Source organism: Somniosus microcephalus, chromosome 11 (genome assembly GCF_052327205.1).
Source record: "Somniosus microcephalus isolate GS21.2 chromosome 11, FLI_Smic_1.0, whole genome shotgun sequence".
In the NCBI taxonomy this organism is placed as follows: Eukaryota; Metazoa; Chordata; class Chondrichthyes; order Squaliformes; family Somniosidae; genus Somniosus; species Somniosus microcephalus.
This window is the reverse complement of record NC_140997.1, coordinates 226,050,653-226,067,438: the sequence shown is the minus strand read 5'-3', so window position 1 is coordinate 226,067,438 and position 16,786 is coordinate 226,050,653. Positions and strand designations below refer to the sequence as shown.

Sequence of the window (16,786 nt, the reverse complement as noted above, 5' to 3'; positions counted from 1 at the left end):
TGTGCCTCACCTCTTCCGCACATGTTTCAGTGCGCAGGCAGAAGAGAAAGCACAACGCATTATGGGACAATCTAATTAGTTGTTGTGCGAACAAGGGGTTATAAAAATTGGCAAGTGTGATTCTGAACATCTAAATGTCTCAAAACACTTCACAGAGGCCACCTTTGGTGCAGTGGTTGCCCTTTTACAGCTTTTTAATTCGCAGATTTTAAAAAAAGCTCAATTCAAAATCTCAGATGGGATTTGAACCCATAGGGCTCGAATTTCATCGGGCCGTTGAGGCGGGATTGGAGGCGTGTGGGGGGTTAAAATTGCAAAATCGGGGGGCACGAACCCATCCCGCCCCCAACCCGCCTCCATGCCCGTTTCCCAGGAGGCGGGTACCCGACCTGTGCTGGGAGCCGCCTCCCCGAGGCGGGAAGGGGATTAGTGCCAATTAACTGCCTGTTAACAAGTGTGGGCTGCCCGACGGCTCCAAACCACGCCAAGTTTAGCGAGGCGGACCGTCGGGCTGAAGGGCTTGGAGGGTTCGAGATGTCCGGTGTTCAGGTGAGTGATGGGTGCATGAGTGCAGAGGTAAGTGTGTTTGGTGTGTGTAAAGTGTTTAAATAAGTTTTACTTACCTTTACTTACTAATGCAGGCGTCCTTCCTTCAGGTCTTGGGAGTCGCTCATCTCACCGGCACAGAAATCAGAATGGCCACGAGCTGTCAAAAGCTGCAGCCTCTGCTTTCTGTTCTGGAGAGATCTCTAAATCAGCCTGAGAGGAAGGAATTAAATTAGAGTACAGATTGTCAGTGTTTGACAGCTTCAAAGAGCTGTCAAACACTGATATTTCATCTGTCAAAAGCTCTTGACAGATGAAATGTCAATCTGTGACGTCACCTGCTGCCGGGTGGCCCTTAATTGGCCTGCTGAGCCCGCTGGGCGAGCTCAACAAGGTCAATCAAGGGAAAATCGAGTGGGTTGGCCACAACTCGATGGAGGCGGAACTATAACCCCAAAAGTGGGAATCCCGCCTCCTACTCGCCTCCATTGATAAAATCCAGCCCATATTCCCTGAATGATTGGTCTTGGCCTCTGGATTAATGGCCCAGTAAGGTAGCCGCTACACCACCGTACCGTACTGTACCGTTCCCCACCCCAACCATAGCCACATTTATAATAACAACAATTCAGAAGAATACCGCTCCCTGAAAACACATTGTGGACTTTGTTTCTGAAATTAGTTTATTGTGTGCAGAGTGAATCCATCGGCGAGACTCAAAGTAGGTCACAGATTTACATGCTGTTCCATACACTATTATTTGCTTTTCTGATTAGAGCTACAGACTAGTTCAGGTGCTCAGCAATGTAAGTGAGGTCACCGTAACTACCAAAGAACAATGGCAAAGCACCTCTTCTCATTTCTCATGCGATGTGACACAAGTACAAAGTGCGTCGCTAGTGGAGGAGCAGCCACTGCGCCAGAACACAGCAGTTCAATTCGCTCGGCTTTAAACCCTTTCCCCTCCACTCGCTATCAGGGGCTTCGGGGGCCTCCTCGCGAGGCAAACTTCTGATCATTTTTGTGACAAATGCTCCTTTTGCTAGGCCACGCTTCCTTTTCCATGTTGGCATCGACGGGTCAGCCCCCCCCCCTTCTGTGGCTGCCCCAGCTCAAGCCCATCAGAGTAGTGCGTGACATGAATCTTGTCATTCATGTGAAAATGACTTATGTAATAATACTGGGCGGCCTGCTGGTGGCGCTGTCCAGGGCATGGGCCCAGCTTGCTCAGGACATTCTTTAACAGGAACTAGTGAAGGACACAACTAGATCTCCATGTTGAAAAACAGTTGATTAAAGCCTTGTTTAATACTCAGACCAAGTGCCTGGTAGTTTTCTTACGTTAGTGCGTCTGTGGGGATGCTCTGGGTCTGGTCCCGCCAGCTCTCGCTGTCCGCCTCACCATTGACACGCATTACATGTTGTGAAGTTGCTGTATTTGCGCGGTAGACACGAACTGAGCCTGCTGCGGATATTTAGGGCTCGTAATTACAAGCGTAAGTATCCTTTTAACAACGTGATAAGTGTTGATGACTGCCAATCAACCTCTCTGGCACCGAAAATTAACTATTATAAATGCGGAGCCTCATTCCTTCAGGTTTTGAATTTTTCAGGGAGATTTTTAAAAATGTCAGATTTTAAATTTATGTTTTTTTTCTTCCTGTCTCTTTTTTCTGTCTCTCTCTCAATCCAGTCTTTCTTTCCCTCTCTTTATTTCTCTTTCTGTGCCTGATTTGACATTGGATTCACACCCCTTTCTGCCAGGGCGCCGTACTTACAATGGAAAAGCCGGTGAGTGACCCGAGCTGGACCTTTCCCATTGCTGTGTGGCTTAGAGGGAGAACATCGCTCTGCAGTCCCCGCCACAAACTCCGTTCCCTAACCGCCAACTCCAATTCTCTCCATGGCAACTGTCTGAGGCTGAACCAGACTGTTCGCAACCTTGGTGTCGTACTTAACCCCGAGATGAGCCTTCGACCACACATCCGCTCCCTTCTCCCTCCATAACATCGCCCGACTCCGCCTCAGCTCATCTGCTGTTGAAAACCTCGTCCATGCCTTTGTTGCTTCTAGACTTGACTATTCCAACGCTCTCCTGGCCCGCCTCCCATCTACCGCCCTACATAAACCTGGACTCATCCGAAACTCGGCTGCCCGTATCCTAACTCGCACCAAGTCCCGTTCACCCATCACCCCCTGTGCTCGCTGACCTACATTGGCTCCCGGTCCGGCAACGCCTCGATTTTAAATTTCTCATCCTTGTATTCAAATCCTCCCGTGGCCTCGCCCCTCCCTATCTCTGTCACCTCCTCCAGCCCTACAAGCCTTCAGGACCTCTGCGCTCCTCCAATTCTGGCCACTTGTGCATCCCCGATTTTAATCGCTCCACCATTGGCGGCCATTCCTTCAGCTGCCTAGGCCCTATGCTCTGGAATTCCCTCCCTAATCCTCTCCGCCTCTCTACCTCTCTTTCCCCCTTTAAGACGCTCCTTAAAACCTATCTCTTTGACCAAGCTTTTGGTCATCTGCCCTAATATCTCCTTATGTGGCTCGGTGTCAAATTATGTTGAATAACGCTCCTGTGAAGCGTCTTGGGACATCTTACTATGTTAAAGGCACTGTAAGGGATATGAGCACTGGGAACCTGAGCACTTCCCACCTTTGAATGCCCAATGTCAGACCCGGGCAGTTGCAGGATAAATAAGGGGTGATTCCGCAGTGCAGCAGTCCCAGGGAGCACGGCTTAGGAGTTTGAAAGGCACACATTAATTTTAATGGATGATATTTCACAGCTGGGTGCCTGCAGTTTGCTGTGAGCACAACTCCTGACTGGGATCACCAGGTTACTGATTCAACCCTTATACGGCACGGGTTCGATGCAGAGAACAGCTCCCTCTAGACTGTTGTAGCAACGTGCCTTATCTCCAAACTCGAACGGAAAACAATGAACAGTAAGAATGTTTACAATCCAGTCAGCTCTGTTTGCAGACCAACAAAAGGTCCTTGTGTGTAAAATGTTCTTTCACTGCCTCCGGAATACGTAGATGGTGCAACAGGGAGTGTAGAATTAGTTGTGGGGCGTTGGACTGCACCAGGTCACTTGCTCTGGATAGGTCAAGGCGTGGGCAAAGCAGCTCCACGGTAGAGCTTCTTGTTTATGAAAAATAAGACTGATAGTTTTGTGTTTAGCCTGGTATTTGCTGACATTGCCACACTGGGGAAAAAAAAGGAAGCATTCTGTTGGCTGATGAATATATGGTTTCATGAAATGCAGCCAGAGGTTCTTAGAATTTATTCAGGGCAAAAGACAGATTAATATTAGAGTCGCGCTCGGCCATGGAAACATGTGACGGGGTCACATGACTAGCAGACCGCGCTCTGGTAAATATAGCCTCATAACAACATCACAAAATCACATTCGGCGATCGAGGTCACACGTGACATTACATTATTATTGACAGAAAGATTGGAATTCTATAGCGCCTTTCACAACCTCAGCACTTCAGTCCCAAAGTGCTTTACAGCCAATTAAGTACTTTTGAAGTGCAACCGCTGATGTGATGTAGGAAAGGCGGCAGCCAATTTGCACACAACAAGCTCCCGCAAACAGCAATGAGATAAATGACCAGATAATCTAATAGCCATTACAGAGACGTGGTTGCAAGGTGGCCAAGGTTGGGAACTAAATGTTCCAGGTTGCTTGACGTTTCAAAAAGACAGGCAGAATGGAAAAGGAGGGGGAGTAGCCCTGATAATAAAGGATGACATAAGGACAGTAGCGAGAAAGGATCTCGGCTCGGAAGATCAGGAAGTAGAATCAGTATGGGTGGAGATAAGGAATAACAAGGGGCAGAAAACACTGGTGAGAGTAGTATACAGGCTCCCGAACAGTAGCTATACCGTTGGACAGAATATTAATCAAGAAATAGTAGGAGCTGGTAACAAAGGTAATGCAATAATCTTGGGGGACTTTAATCTTCATATAGACTGGACAAATCAAATTGGCAAAGGTAGTCTGGAGGACGAGTTCATGGAATGCATTTGGGACAGTTTCCTAGAACAATATGTCATGGAACCAACCATGGAACAGTTTATTTTAGATCTTGTATTGAGTAATGAGACAGGGTTAATTAGCAATCTCATAGTAAAGGATCCTCTGGGGCAGAGTGATCATAATATGATAGAATTTCACATTAATTTTGAGAGTGACTTGCCTAAGTTTGAAACTAGAGTCTTAAACTTAAATAAAGGCAATTACAGAGGTATGAGGGGCGAGTTGGCTAAGGTAGATTAGAAAAATAGATTAAAAGGTATGGTGGTAGATAAGCAGTGGCTAGCATTTAAAGAAATATTTCATAATTCTCAACAAAAATACATTCCATTGAGAAACAAAAACGCCACAGGAAAAGTGATCCAACCGTGGCTAACTAAAGAAGTTAAGGATAGCATTATATTGAAAGAAGAAGCTTATAATGTTGCAAAGAATATCAGTAAGCCTGAGGATTGGGAGAGTTTCATAAACCAGCAAAGGTTGACCAAAAAATTGATAAAAAGGGAAAAAATAGAATATGAGAGAAAACTAGCAAGAAATATAAAAGCAGATTGTAAGAGCTTCTACAAGTATGTAAAAAGGAAGGGAGTAGCAAAAGTAAACGGTCCCTTAGAGACTGAGACAGGAGAAATTATTATGGGGAATAAAGAAATGGCAGAAATGTTAAACAAATATTTTGTATCTGTCTTCACAGTAGAAGACACAAAAATCACACCAAAAATGGTGGGGAACCAAGGGTCTAATGAGGGCGAGGAACTTAACGTAATTAATATAAGTAGAGAAAAAGTACTAGAGAAACTAATGGGACTAAAAGCCACAAATCCCCTGGACCCGACGGCCTACATCCTAGGGTTCTAAAAGAGGTGGCTGAAGAGATAGTGGATGCATTGGTTTTGATCTTCCAAAATTCCCTAGATTCTAGAATGGTCCCAGCGGATTGGAAGGTAGCAAATGTAACACCGCTATTCAAGAAAGGAGGGAGAGAAAAAACAGGGAACTACAGGCCAGTTAGCCTGACATCAGTCGTCGGGGAAAATGCTGGAATCCATTGTTAAGGAAGTGGTATCAGGACACTTAGAAAATCATAACATGATTAGGCAGAGTCAACATGGTTTTATGAAAGGGAAATCGTGTTTGACAAATTTATTAGAGTTTTTTGAGGATGTAACTAGCAGGGTAGATAAAGGGGAACCAGTGGATGTAGTATATTTGATTTCCAAAAGGCATTCGATAAGGTGCCACATAAAAGGTTATTACACAAGATTAGGGCTCATGGGGTTGGGGGTAATATAGTAGCATGGATAGAGGATTGGTTAACGGACAGAAAACAGAGAGTAGGGATAAACGGATCTTTTTCAGGTTGGCAGGCTGTAACTAGTGGGGTGCCGCAAGGATCAGTGTTGGTGCCTCAGCTATTTACAATCTATATTAATGACCCAGGTGAAGGGACCGAGTGTAATGTATCCAAGTTTGCTGATGATACAAAGCTAGGTGGGACAGTAAGCTGTGAGGAGAACACAGAGTCTGCAAAGGGATACAGATAGACTGAGTGAGTGGGCAGTAAGGTGGCAGATGGAGTGTAATGTAGGGAAATGTGAGGTTATTCACTTTGGTAGTAAGAATAGAAAAACAGAATATTTTTTAAATGGTGAGAAACTTTCAAATGTTGGGGTTCAGAGAGATTTGGGTGTCCTCGTGCAAGAAACACAAAAAGCTAGAATGCAGGTACAGCAAGCAATAAGGAAGGCAAATGGCATGTTGGCCTTTATTGCAAGGGGGTTGGAGTATAAGAGTAAGGAAGTCTTGCTACAATTGTACAAGGCCTTGGTGAGACCACACCTGGAGTACTGTGCACAGTTCTAGTCTCCTTATCTAAGGAAGGATATATTTGCCAGGGAGGCGGTGCAACGAAGGTTCACTAGATTGATTCCTGGGATGAGAGGGCTGTCCTATGAGGAGAGATTGTGTAGAATGGGCCTATACTCTCTGGAGTTTAGAAGAATGAGAGGTGATCTCATTGAAACATACAAGATTCTGAGGGGGATTGACAGGGTAGATGCTGAGAGGTTGTTTCCCCTGGCTGGAGTGTCTAGAACCAGGGGGCATAGTCTCAGGGTAAGGGGTCGGCCATTTAGGACCGAGATGAGGAGGAATTTCTTTTCTCAGAGGGTTGTGAATCTTTGGAATTCTCTGCCCCAGTGGGCTGTGGATGCTGAGTCTTTGAGGATATTCAAGGCTGAGATCGATAGATTTTTGGATTCTAGGGGAATCAAGGGATATGGAGATCGGGCGGGAAAGTGGAGTTACATAGAAACATAGAAGATAGGAGCAGGAGTAGGCCATTCGGCCCCTCGAGCCTGTTCTGCCATTTAATGAGATCATGGCTGATCATCCAAATTCAGTACCCTGTCCCTATAGAAACATAGAAGATAGGAGCAGGAGTAGAGGTTGAGGTCGATGATCAGCCATGATCTTATTGAATGGTGGAGCAGGCTCGAGGGGCCGTATGGCGGAGCAGGCTCGAGGGGCCGAATGGCGGAGCAGGCTCGAGGGGCCGAATGGCGGAGCAGGCTCGAGGGGCCGTATGGCGGAGCAGGCTCGAGGGGCCGTATGGCGGAGCAGGCTTGAGGGGCCGTATGGCCTACTCCTGTTCTTATTTCTTATGTTCTTATCATCTGTTTCTTTAGTGCCGTTGGTTGAAGGATAAATATTGGCCAGGACACCGGGGAGAACTTTCCTGTGGAGGGAGATAGAGTGGGCAGGAGTCAGAATGGGCTTTGTGCGGTTGGTGAGAGGGTTAAACACAAATGAGCTGGGAGCTGCTGCGAGCTCTGCGGTCTGGGAGCAGCTTATTGCCTTTACCCTATTGACAAGGGACTGCTGCCAGCGACGAATAAACGTTTGCCAGAAAACAAATAATTTAGGGAGCAAGTTATTTAAAGATAAAACCGAATGAAAACAACATTGAACATTGGAGCGGTCAGCACAGGTCCAAGAGCAGCACAGGGAGACTCGGATGATTTTTTTTAACCGCCAGGGCTCATTAGCAGGCCGTTTCCCGGCCAACCAAACCGGGGAAGCAGCTACCCAGCTGTTAAAATCGGGTGGCTCTGGGGCCGACACCAGGGACTCATGGGAACCAGCACGGGCAGAGTGGCTGCGAGGGGGGGAAGACCCGTCGGTGGAGGAGGGGTTTGTGGGTGGGGGGAAGCCCAGGGCGGGGGGAGGCCGAAGGTTCCCTTGTGGGGCCTGGAGGAACTTTCCTGCTCTTCCTGGCCCACACAAGGAAACACGCAAACAATTTTATAAAATTACCGAGCTGGCCCTGGCTCCTGGTGTGGCAGGGAAACCATCATTGCTCCCCTGCTCAGGCCTCGGGTTAAAAGATTGGGAATAGATTGGAAAAAGGGGAAGTGCAACGAGACCTGGGTGTCCTTTGTGCACCAGTCGCTGAAGGTAAGCATGCAGGTGCAGCAGGCGGTTAAGAAGGCAAATGGTATGCTGGACTTCATAGCGAGAGGATTCGAGTACAGGAACAACGATGTCTTGCTGCAGTTGTACAGGGCCTTGCTGAGACCACACCTTGAGTATTGTGTGCAGTTTTGGTCGCCTTATCTGAGGAAGGATGTTCTTGCCATGGAGGGAGTGCAGCGAAGATTCACCAGGCTGATACCTGGGATGGCAGGAATGACGTATGAGGAGAGATTGGGTCAATTGGGCTTATACTCGCTGGAGTTTAGAAGAATGAGAGGGGATCTCATTGAAACTTATAAAATTCTAACAGGACAAGACAGACTAGATGCAGGAAGGATGTTCCCAATGGCGGGGGAGTCCAGGACCAGGGGGTCACAGTCTAAAGATAAGGGATAAGCCATTTAGGACTGAGATGAGGAGGAATTTCTTCACCCAGAGAGTGGTGAACCTGTGGAATTCTCTACCACAGAAGGCAGTTGAGGCTAATTCACTAAATATATTCAAGAAGGAGTTAGATATATTTCTTAAAGCTAAAGGGATCAAGGGATATGGGGAGAAGGCAGGGACAGGGTACTGAGTTTGGATGATCAGCCATGATGTCATTGAATGGCGGAACAGGCTCGAGGGGCCAAATGGCCTACTCTTGCTCCTATCTTCTATGTTTCTATGTTTCTATAGCACTGATCCTTCATCGTTGCTGGGTCAAAATCCTGGAACTCCCTCCCTAACAGCACTGTGGGAGCACCTTCACCACACGGACTGCAGCGGTTCAAGAAGGCGGCTCACCACCTCCTTCTCGAGGGCAATTGGGGATGGGCAATAAATGCTGCCCTTGCCAGCAACTCCCACGTCCCATGAATGAATTTTTAAAAAGATAGGCAGGGGGAAGGTCCCCTGAAGAGGTTCCGGCAGCTTCAATCTGGCTCGCATTGAGCACAGATCCACAAAACAAAACTGGCCTCAACTCCGAGAAGTGTTGTTCAGTGACGTCACAAGCAACAAGGGCATGGAAAAAAGGACACAACCTATCACTGCAATAATAGCTCTCCAATGAGATTGGAGCTGTGGAACACAATGCTTGTGCTGTGTCATTATCACATTGCCGTTTGTGGGACCTTGCTGTGCGCAAATTCATTGGCTGTAAAGCGCTTTGGGACATCCGGTGGTCGTGAAAGGTGCGATATATTTTTCCTTTCTTTCTTGTGTGCAAATTCAGAGCCCATAATGGAAGAATGAAGTTGAATTTACAGCAAATGTAGCCTTTCAAAATATTTAAAGTTATGTGGCGTTTGAATTCATTTTCTCTTTCATTTTATTTCCCCCTGTTCCCCTGAAGGGGTGACTCGTGCTGACGTACGGTCCCGTTCATGTTGCCAGCTGTCCAACACCTCCCCATGGTGACTCTCGTGTCCTGCAGGAGCCTGGACAGAGAGGCTAGGATTCTCCGCTTCATTTTCCGAGCTCAGGGGTCAGAGGAGGGCTGCTGGATGGGCTCCCTTCGCCAAGAGGTGGCGAGCCACTGCCAAGAGGAGGATCCCAAGGGATTCCGCTGCAGCACCGGTAGAGCCAGTGGGAGGACCTTAAAGGGTCAGGAGACCCCCAAAGACTGGAGCTGATGTCCCACTGAAGGACTCTGCGGAGACCAAGGGCCTTGAGCAGGTAAGTGTTACAGAAACATAGAAACATAGAAGATAGGAGCAGGAGTAGGCCATTCGCCCCCTTGAGCCTACTCCACCATTTAATGAGATCATGGCTGATCATCCAAATTCAGTACCCTGTCCCTGCTTTCTCCCCATATCCCTTGATCCCTTTAGCCTCAAGAAATATATCCAACTTGTAGGGGGGCCTCTATTAACTGGTTTAAGATAATTTCCCTGGTCTTGCAGCCTTTGCCTGCACTCTGACCAATTCCAATCTTTTACCTGGTTTACGGTAATTCACCTGGTCAGACAGCCTGCTGCTACACTGTAAACCAAATTCCAATAAACCAATTTTCAAACAGCGGTTTCGAATCGCTACCCCACCTTCCAGTTCTGACTGAAGGGCTTATAATTAATGATATTAAAACGGACAAATGGTCTGGATGAAAGAAAATCAAGCTTTATTAACTAAAAGAAACTATAATCAAATATAAAACTATACCACACGAACACAGTAAATTACAGTAAAATTGCTTAAATGGAGAAAGGCAGACGGCAAAAACAAGGGGTAAGTGGCTACAATGTTGATTAAACAATCTTAGCAATATCCCCTTAATTACCATTCCCCAACTCCTTACTAGGTTGCTTTGCTGAGGAGTCAGAAACCCTGCTCACCTGTGGTCCATTGAAGTAAGAGCTAAGAGAGAGATAGCTTCTCAGGAGCTATCTTTATACCTGGAAAAGTCTGTCTGCAAAATTCGCGCCCAAAGTTCCAATACACAAGAGAAACGCTGATGATTGGTTGATTCAAAGTGGTTGGAATGGGTTAGTGTGTCTGCACTGTGGGGCCGAAATGTTCCCGCCCACATCCGGAGCTCACCTGGGCTAAAACAAAAGGGAATGCAACTGCCCTATTGTCCAGAATGATGGGTGATTCAAACCTATTCAATGCTTAAACTGTTCCATGTCAAAATCCGTTCCACAGTTTCAGTGTGCCTCATTGACTGTGAGTGCTTTGGATGGCTGTGTAAACAGAAGCAGTTTCAATCGATGGTTAGTCTCAAGTGGGCTAATCTCTTATGTCAATAAGCAACTTCAAGTGCTTCTGAAGGGAACCTCCCTTTGATTGGCAGGTCTTTGACTGCCACTGTATCCTCCCACTTTTTCGCAGACAACTCGAGCTGCCTTTTTCAAGCCCCATTCTTCTTGGTCAATGCTTTCTGTGGCCATTTTAAAACCTTTTGTGATTGCCCAAACTCCAGGGAACAATCTTATTAATAAAAGTACTGTCTTAAGGTGTGTGAATATTTTCCACAGAGCTCTTCAACTCCGGTGTTGTCCACGTTCTGTCCATCTCCGAGCAGTCTTTTGCAGTTCTAGGCACATTTTAAAATATTGTAGACAAGTCACATCACCCAATTCTTCGTCCACGATGTGGACCAATATTTTCAATCTTCAGGGAAAAATAGGGGAATTTTGCGAAACCCCTACAAACTCCATCTTGAATATATTTAATGAATTGGCCTCAACTGCCCTCTGTGGTAGAGAATTCCACAGGTTCACCACTCTCTGGGTGAAGAAATTCCTCCTCATCTCAGTCCTAAATGGCTTACCTCTTATCCTTAGACTCTGACCCCTGGTTCTGGACTCCCCCACCATCGGGAACATCCTTCCTGCATCTAGTCGTGTTGGGGGCCATGACGAAGAGAGGGGAGGCCACTGCAAGGGAAATCGCGGGGACACCAGGGTCTAACCCCCACCTTCCCAATGCTGCTCGGGGCAGCTACAGTAATACAGGCGGACGTGAGCAAAATCCACTGGGGACTCAGGGCCCACCTCGTGCCATGTGGAGGCTGAGAAAGGAGAGGCCAGCGGTGGGGCGGGGGGTGGGGGGGGGGGACAAGGGAAGAGAAACACAGGTTAGGCAGTGAGATAGTAGTCGGCCTCCCAGCCCACATTTTCCCTCGTTCTCCACTGCCAACCTGCTCGATTACAGGCGGGGTCACGGATTGGAAATTCCCAGCCTGCGTGTCAACAAACTGTTAGGTCGCCCGGGTTATCAGTCTAGTCCAATCCTGTCCTCACCCAACACCCACAAGTGTACTTTCCAGCAGAATCACTGGCTAATGTTCGGGACAAGGCCGTTGGCTGTATTTGCCTTTGTGGGTGGACCTGGTTCCAGTCTTGCAATGCCAGGCACGTCCCGTTCAAGCTGAGCTGACCGTCAAAACCCACATCTTATCCTTCACTGAAACCCCTTACTTCCATCTCGCCAACATTGCCCTTAACGGGTCAGTCAATCAATGGGAAGTTTACTAGTGTCAGTCGTAACTCAGTGGGCAGCACTCTCACCAGATCGGAGTCAGAAGGTTTGTGGGTTAGCAGTCTCACTCCAGGGACTTGAGCACAAAAATCTAGGCTGACACTCCCAGTGCAGTGCTGAAGGAGCGCTGCACTGTCGGAGGTGCCGTCTTTCGGATGAGACGTTAAACCAAGGCCCCGTCTGCTCTCTCAGGTGGGCGTAAAAGATTCCACAGCACTATTTCGAAGAAGAGCAGGGGAGTTATCCCCGGTGTCCTGGGGCCAATATTTATCCCTCAATCAACATAACAAAGACAGATTATCTGGTCATTATCACATTGCTATTTGTGGGAGCTTGCTGTGCGCAAATTGGCTGCCACGTTTCCTACATTACGACAGTGACTACACTTCAAAATAGTACTTCATTGGCTGTAAAGCGCTTTGGAACAACTTGAGGTTGTGAAAGGTGTTAAATCCGTGTATCTTGATGTTGTATGTCCTTCAATAACTAGACAAGAGACTGCAGAGAACAATCAACAGGTGTTTACCGGATGAGGGTTACTTTAAAACTAACTATACAGATCCCTACTCAGGGTTATATACAGGTGTGGTCACTGCTGGTACTACAGTATACAGGAGCTGTAAAAAGTAGTTCTCCCCTTAAAGGTACATACACTACAATTCCTCCTCTTTTAGATTAACAGTACCATAACATTCATTTAACAATTAAATATCAACTAATTACAATTAACACTTTTAACATGCAACATTAACTGAAAATAGTCTATTTATAAATTCAGCCTTTGGGGAGGCTTCCTGATCCTTCCTGGATAGCGCCTTCCCTGAGTGTCTTGCTCTTGGTGCGGAGGCGATTCTGGCCCCCTGTCGTCGATTGGTTCATCAGCTTCTGATGCTGTTTCTGGGGTAGATGCTACCTGTATGTCGGGTTCATCACCAGGTACGCGAGACATGGGGTTGACTCGTTCCTGTGACTCTAGGATATTGTCAACATGGCGTCTCACAATGTTCTCCCCACATCCACTGTGTACATTAGTGGCCCCTGCCGTGTGCATATCGTTCCTGGTTGCCATTTCTCTGTTTGGTAGTCGCGGGCCAAGACTGGTTGCCCTACATTGAAGCTCCTTGTCGGCTTCTCATTGATGTGCTGGAATTGCTTATTCTCAACATCTCTTCGTACATTTGGTCTGAGCAAATCCAGACGAGATCTCAACCTTTGGTTAAAGAGCATCATGGCCGGGGTCTGGTTGGTGACTGCATGTGTCGCATTTCTGTAGGCTAACAGGAAATTGTCCACCTTATGCTGCAGTGGAATGTCGTCATCGCACATGGCCCTTACTGCTTTTTTAAAGGTTTGTACGAACCTCTCAGCCAATCCATTTGTGGCTGGATGATACGGGGCGGATGTGTAATGCCTTACCCCATTCCTTTTCATAAATCTTTGTAACTCTTCGGACACAAACTGTGGTCCGTTATCAGAGCAAATCTGCTCTGGCAAGCCGTTCCTGGCAAAAATGGTCCGTAGGACTGCAATAGTTTTCTCCATGGTGGTGGAGGACATTTTGATCACCTCAGGCCATTTCGAGTGCGCATCCACAGCTATTAAAAACATTGAGTCCATGAATGGACCAGCAAAATCAATATGCACCCGTTGCCATGGAGATGAGGGCCACTCCCATGGGTGTAGAGGGGCATGTGGTGGTGCATTTTGGACCTTCTGGCATCCTGAGCAGCTCTTTGTCAGGTCCTCGATTTGCTGATCGATCCCCGGCCACCACACATAAGCCCTAGCAAGGCTTTTCATTTTCACCCCTCCCAGATGGCCTTCGTGAAGCTCATTGAGCACTCTCTCCCTTAACTTGGGTGGAATTACCACTCGGGATCCACACATCAAGGTCCCCTGGCATACTGACAGCTGTTCTCTTCTGGATGAGAATGCTGTCAACAGTGAGTCGCCATGTGTTGGCCATCCCTTCACCATCAAGTCATATACCCGAGACAGCATCGGGTCATTTCGGGTCTCCTTCTCTATATCAGCATTAGTTACTGGCAAGCGTTCAATTATAGTCGAATAAAATATTTCGACAGGGTCCACTGCTGGTGCTTCCCCCGCAGTAGGCAGTGGCAGGCGTGATAGCCCATCAGCGTTTCCATGCTGTTTCGTGCCCTTATACTCGATTTCATATTGGTTCGCCCCTAGAAAAATCTTTGTAGCCGTTGCGCAGTCATCACCGGAACGCCCTTCTTTGGATTAAAGATGGAAACCAGTGGTTGGTGGTCAGTCAGCAAGGTGAACTTCTGCCCGTGCAGATAGTGGTTGAACTTTTTCACTCCCCACACTAGGCTGAGGGCCTCCCTGTCGATCTGGGCGTAGTTGCACTCGGCTGAGGTTAGTGACCGAGACGCAAAGGCTACTGGCCTCTCCGAGCCGTCCGGGAATTTGTGCGACAGCACCGCTCCAATGCCATAGGGTGATGCATCACACGCCAACCGAATTGGTAGTGCTGGGTTGAAATGAGCCAACACCTCTTTTGATGTGATCAATTCTTTGCACTTCTGGAAAGCTCGTTTACATTCGTCATTCCACTTCCATGGTACCCCCGTTTGCAGTAGGGTGTTCAGTGGGTGTAGTACTGTAGACAAATTCGGCAAGAACTTATGGTAGTAGTTCACCAACCCGAGGAACGACCTCAGTTGTGACACATTTTCCGGTGCTGGAGCCTTGACTACTGTCTCAGTCTTTTCAGGGGACTTATGTAACCCCTCTTCATCAATAACGTGGCCACAATACGAGATCTGCTTCTGGAAAAACTCGCATTTGTGGCGATTAGCTCGGAGCCCATAATCCTTCAATCTAGTGAGCACCTGCTCCAGGTTGGCGAGGTGATCACTGTCATTTTCGCCCGTGACCAGGATGTCGTCCAAATAACACTGGGTCCCTGGAATCCCTTGCAGGACTTGATCCATTGCCCTTTGCCAAATAGCCGGAGCTGATGCTACCCCGAACACCAGCCAGTTGTATTGGTAGAGACATTTATGAGTGTTGATCGTGAGGTACTGTTTCGAGGCTTCTTTTACCTCCATTTGCAGGTACACCTGGGCCAGGTCAATCTTAGTGAAGCGTTTCCCTCCAGATAGCGAGGCGAAAATATCTTCAATCCGTGGAAGCGGATATTGTACAGTGTGAAGGACTGGGTTCACTGTCACCTTGAAGTCCCCACAGATGCGAACCTTCTTTGGTTCCCCAGGCGTATTACTCAACGACCTCTTCATTACAGGAACGATGGGTGTAGCCCACTCGCTCCAGTCCACTTTGGACAGTACTCCTGAACGTTCCAAACCTTCCAGCTCTGCTTCGACAGCTGGGCGGATCGCATAAGGTACCGGTCTGGCCTTAAAAAACTTTGGGCTTGCATTTTCCTCTATTTTGATCGTCGCTGTTATGCCTTTTAGTGTTCCGAGTCCCTCCTGGAACACTTCTTGTGCGTCAGTTAGCATTTTTGACAGTCGTCCAGGTGTGATGTTGTCATCCTTTTTGGCAACTACAGTCAGTGCTTGTATGGAATGCCAATCTAGCTGTATCTTCCGGATCCATTCACGCCCTAGTAGTGGTGGTCCTCCATCTGGCAATACATATAGGTCCATTTTTGGCATTTCCTTGCCGTTATATATAACGTTCACCCTTATTTTTCCTTTGGGGTAGACTTTTTGCCCCATGTACGTCTTCAAGACAATCTTTGTATCTCTCAAGGGTATATGTGAGAATAGCTGCCTGTAGTCCCTTCGGTTTATGACTATTAGGGCTGATCCTGTGTCCAATTCCATTTTCACTTGGACTCCTGCTATCTTGAGCGTGACCCAGATAGTTTGGTGATCCTCCATTTTGATCACATTATGTAGTTTCAGACAACCCAGCTCCTTGCTTCTGGAGTCTGTATCACTCTTCTGTTCGCCTGAACTACTCTCCGTCACCTTATGTACCTTCTTGTACTTCTCCTGTGGGGATTTCTTGCTGCTGGTTTTCTTTTCCGACCTGCAGACTCTTGCTATGTGTCCTACTTTTCCACACTGCCTGCACACTTGGTCCTTGAACCAGCAATCCTTATGGTCGTGTGTTGTTCTGCTGCAGCGATAGCACTTCACTGTTCCGTATGACATTTCATTTGTGCCATATTCTTGCGGTCTCCGTTGTACCTCTGCCACGCCCCGTGCTGCTGCTTCGTGTGATACTGCCATGCTGAAAGCCTTGTCCAGCGTAAGATCCTTTTCTGATAGAAGCCGTTTCTGGGTTCCTTCACTTTGAAGCCCACACACAAACTTGTCCCTTAAAGTATCTGCTAGTCCCGTTCCAAACTGGCAGTGTTTCGATAGCTTGCGCAGTTCCGTTAAAAGTCTCAGCATTACTTTCATCTTTATGCTGGTTCCTTTTGTGAAACTTAAATCTTTCCGCTATCAGCAGCGGTGTGGGGTCTAAGTGGTCCTGTAGTATTGACACTATGTTTTCAAAATCCTTTTCCGCTGGCTTCTCTGGGGTTACTAGGTTTCGCAGTAAGCCATACGTTTTTGCACCTATTGAATTCAACAATACCAGCGCTTTCCTGTCATCTGGCACTTCATTCGCCTTGCAGTACACTTCTATGCGTTCGACATATGTCGTCCAATCTTCGACTTCATTGTCGAACGCTGTGACACTGCCACTCTTCGGCATCCCTGGGTGTGTTTAGACTGGCTCAAAATGGCGTCTCCCGCACTCTCC

General features: G+C 47.4%; 1 protein-coding gene across 5 annotated transcripts in view; it reads left to right on the top strand.

Annotated features, from left to right (window-relative positions):
- LOC147111297 (uncharacterized) overlaps nt 1-16,786 on the top strand; it is a 182,119-nt gene that overhangs the window by 22,136 nt on the left and 143,197 nt on the right. For 4 of the 5 annotated variants that reach the window (XR_015080081.1, XR_015080082.1, XM_086002058.1 and 1 more), the window contains exon 2: nt 9,408-9,730. The gene's annotated coding sequence lies outside the window, so the exon portion shown is untranslated. Of the gene's footprint in view, nt 1-954; nt 3,498-9,407; nt 9,731-16,786 lie in introns of those variants that run through there. The other variant, XM_086002059.1, reaches the window with a different exon arrangement.